The sequence below is a fragment of the Macrobrachium nipponense genome, chromosome 27 (genome assembly GCF_015104395.2).
Source record: "Macrobrachium nipponense isolate FS-2020 chromosome 27, ASM1510439v2, whole genome shotgun sequence".
Classification (NCBI taxonomy): domain Eukaryota; kingdom Metazoa; phylum Arthropoda; class Malacostraca; order Decapoda; family Palaemonidae; genus Macrobrachium; species Macrobrachium nipponense.
Genome location: NC_087216.1, coordinates 68,080,466 through 68,084,909, shown reverse-complemented (window position 1 = coordinate 68,084,909; position 4,444 = coordinate 68,080,466). Strand labels below are relative to the sequence as shown.

At 39.6% G+C, this 4,444-nt stretch overlaps 1 pseudogene; it reads right to left on the bottom strand.

The window, feature by feature from the left end:
- Positions 1-1,482: 1,482 nt before the first annotated feature.
- Positions 1,483-4,444, bottom strand: part of LOC135200715 (uncharacterized protein DDB_G0271670-like) — a 23,888-nt pseudogene continuing 20,926 nt past the window's right edge.

Below are 4,444 nucleotides of genomic sequence, written 5' to 3'. Positions count from 1 at the left end.
GCCCCAGGTCCCTCAGAGTGAGGCATCTCTAATATCTACCAGAGAATTCCTAATGCAACTTCCGGTATATTTTGCATCTTCCAATCTTGGATGGTCTGGGATGCAGCTTAGATATTTGTCGAGCTTATTGTTGAACACATCTACGCTTACTCCTGATATGTTTCTCAGATGAGCCAGCAATGCATTGAATAGACGCTGCATTGTCGATGTTGCTGCGTGGTGGATTAATGTCTTGTGTGCTTTCCTTTGTTTTCCTGGTATAGTTTTGGGCACTATTAATTTACCTCTGCTTGCTCTTCCTGATATTTTTAGCTCCATGACGTTTTCGGCAATTCCTTTTATCCGTTTCCATGCCTGTATTATCATGTAGCGTTCTCTTCTCCTTTCTAGGCTATAGTCAAGATCCTTAACTTCTTCTATTCTAACTGTAAAGGACCTTTGAACACCCTTTATTTGTGCAATATCATATTGCAATATTCAAGTGGACTACGAACATACGTTTTATAAAGCAGAATTGTGTGTTCGGCTTTTCTTGTTATGAAGTGCCGTAACAACATTCCCATTTTTGCTTTGCATTTTGCCAATAGTATTGCTATTTGATCATTGCATAACATGTTCCAATTCAACACCGAACCAAGGTATTAGACACATACTTCAGAAAAAATGATCTAGTTGGGACCTTTGCATTGCTGTTTGCACTGATGGTGCAAAGGCAATGACAGGCTCAGTAAAGGGTGTAATTGGTCTCATCAAAAATGTTGCACCTGCTGTGGAGCATAGACACTGTTGCCTCCATACAAAAGCACTAGCTGTGAAAAAGATGCTTCCTTATATGCATATAGCATTCCTTCTTTAATTCCATAATTTATTGATTCAAATTTATCAGCGTTAAATACCATCCTATTTACCTCGGCCCATTCATATATTTTGTTAAGATCTCTTTGTAGCGAGTTCGTATCTTCGTCTCAAGTAATTTCTCTACTTATTCTTGTGTCATCGGCGAAACTACTCACTATCTAGTCCTTAACATTGCTGTCTATGTCTGCAATCATGATAACAAATAGCAATGCAGCTAACACCGTACCTTGTGGCACACCGGATATTACCTTAGCTTCATCCGATTTCTCATTGTTTACAATCACTATTTGTTTTCTGTTTTGTAAAAATTCTTTGTCCATTTTCCTACTTTGTTCACTATATTATGCTTTCTAATTTTCTCTGCTAATATATTATGGTCTATCTTATCAAAAGCTTTTGCAAAGTCTAGGTAAACCATATCGGTTTCTTTTCCGTTTATCATATTTTTATATGTTCTCACGGTGAACTAACAGTCGGGTTTGTGTACATTTTCCGGGTAAAAAACCATGTTGTCCTATATTAAAAAAATTATTTTTCATTAAATGTTTCATAATATTTTTCTTCATTACCCTTTCATACACTTTTATAATATGTGATGTTAGACTCACAGGAGGGAAAGAAGGGGGAGGAGTAGGAGGAGGAGGAGGAGGAGGAGGAGGATGAAGAGGAGGAGGTGGAGGGGAAGACGGGGGGGGGGTAGTAGGAGGATGAAGAGGAGGAGGAGGAGGATGGGAGGGGAAGAAGGAGGAGGTGGAGTAGAAGGAGGAGGAGGGGAGGGGAAGAAGGGGAGGAGTAGGAGGATGATGAAGAGGAGAAGAAGAGAAGGGGGGATGTGGAGGATGAAAAGAGAATCCTTGCATGAACTACAGCCTCTACTTCTGTGGCACAAGAATCAAGAGATAGTAAATCACGTATTGGGAATTCAAAGTAGCGCAAATTTGATGACAGTTACATAAAATTTGTTTTTATGTCAGTTGGAGACGAAAATGCTCCTGATGGACAATGTATTGAATGTAATCAAGTTTTGGCTAATAGTAGCTTGAATCCTGCAAAACTGAGGAGACAGCTTGAAACCGACCACCAACAGTTAGTTAACAAACACGTTGATTATTATATACGAAAACGAGATCAGTGAAAAGAAAGTATGGTTTCCATAAAACAATTTGCTTACCAAGGCAATAGAAATGCACTTGAATCATCGTACCGAGTAATTTATCACATTGCTAAAGGTGGTGAAGCTCATACAATTAAAAAATCTTTACTAAAATCGTGCATGAAAGATGTGGTTTTCTGTATGTTTGGTGAGAAATATAGCAAGGTTCTTGACACTGTACCCCTGCCAAATGACACCATATCACGTCGAATCAAAGAGATGGCAGATCATTGTGAAACCGTATCAATAAACCGCATCAAAGTAAGTCCTGTGGGCTTCACCATTCAGCTTGATGAATCAACCGATGTTGCCGGGTTAGCAGTCCTCCTTGTGTTTGTACGATATATGTGCCAAGCTCTCGAGACAACTACAAGAGGTGAAGATATATTTAAGATATTAGACATATACTTCAGAAAAAATTATCTAGTTGGGACCTTTGCATTGCTGTTTGCACTGATGGTGCAAAGGCAATGACAGGCTCAGTAAAGGGTGTAATTGGTCTCATAAAAATTGTTGCACCTGCCGTGGAGCATAGACACTGTTGCCTCCATACAAAAGCACTAGGTGTGAAAAAGATGCCAAGTGATCTAAAAGACACTTAATGAAGTAATCAAGGTAGTTAATTTCATCAAGGGTAAGCCTCTTCATTCTAGAGTGTTTGCCTCATTGTGTCAGGAGATGGGATCCATTCACAAAACCCTGTTGATACATACAGAAGTGCGTTGGCTATCTCGTGGTAAAATTCTTTCACGTGTGTATGAATTGAGAAATGAGATTGAAGTATTTCTAAGGGAGCACAAGTCTTCTCTGTTAAGCCACTTCACTGATGAAGTCTGGTTATACAAGGTGGCCTATCTTTATGATATCATTATCATTATCATTACAAGGTTCTACTATCAATATTTTGAATGTTCAAGACAGAATTGAACCTTTTCTTCCTAAGACTGAGTTCTGGGCTGGCTGTATAAAGACAAACCAGACAGAGTGCTTGCCAAATTGCCATAGTTGGCTGGTAGTACAAGAGACTGCATGATTTTGTACCTACAACAATTAAAAGATAATTTACGAGAGTACTTTCCAAAACAATCAGACCCTCTGACATGGCAGCGCAACCCATTCATGGATGAGGATAATGTGATGAAGCAGAATCTGTCAGTGACTAAAAAAGAACAGCTTATTGACATTTCAACCGACTTAAGTTTGAAAACTAAATGCAACAAGGACTATCTCCTTCCTTTCTGGATAAACCTGTTGCATGAGTATCCAGAATTATCTGAACGAGCATTGAAACACCTTATGACCTTTGCAACAACATGCATGTGTGAAGCAGCTGTCTCAATTTATATTGCAACTAAAAACAAATACCGAAGCAAGTTGGCTGCAGCACCTGATATGCGTCTGCAGTTAACAAACATAGTTCCAGACTTTGATGTCCTCTGTAGCCAGAAGCAAGTTCATCCATCACATTAAAAAAAGGTAAGAATTTTGATGATGAGTAATAAACTTTGCATTTTTAAAAATTTTAGTCGTGTGTGTGTGTTTGTTGGGGAAGGCTCAACATTTATGGGCGACATATCCACATTATTGGGTGAAGGGATTGTAGGGTGTTCCACCGAGTAGCAGTAAATGCCACGGTCTCGTTCGGTCCAAGGGTTGAAATATGAATTGACTAGAATAGTTGTTAGGCTGTTGACAAAATATAAAATACATTATCTAAACAACATAAATTTATTCAAGAGTGCATTATTTTAATTACAAAATTCACTAAGAACAAAGCATTCCCCACCCCCAACCCCACCACCCACCAGCACCAGTGGCTAAGTTCAGTAACAACACTTTCATTAATCAAAGAAAGAAAAGGCTTTCCTTTGACAGCAAAACGCCCCTTGTAAAGCTCCATATCGAAAGAAGATGAGGAAGAAAAAGGCTGAGAAGTAGTAGAAGAGAGCCCTTGAGTGGGCAATCGAGTGACTCAGCCTACTGCCTCCCCCCCCCCACCCCCGCCCGCCCCAACCCCAGTAAAAATGACACAGCAGACACGCCGCAAAACACAACACTGCGAATAATGAACGGAAATATATATGCTCGGTTACACAGAGGCCAAGGACACTTTCCGCGGTTCCTGACGGATGGTGGGTGGGATACCAAGGCCAATAGAATTCTATTGGCCTTGTGGGATACGAAACTGTGTAGTAATAGTGGTCCTTTTAATTCCGTCTACCCGCTTCATTAACAAATTCCAGTAAGGGTTTTGGGCAGATGAGGCAATACGCATAGCTAGTTTGTGGTTGGGTGAAATCAATGTTTCCGATATCGTGGTCTTAATGCGATAAAGATGCAAATTATATCTTCATCAATATATCAGAATGATTATAAATAGAAACTTACTTGTTTACTTGTTTGGTTTTATGTACAGCCCTCCACAGGGATGAT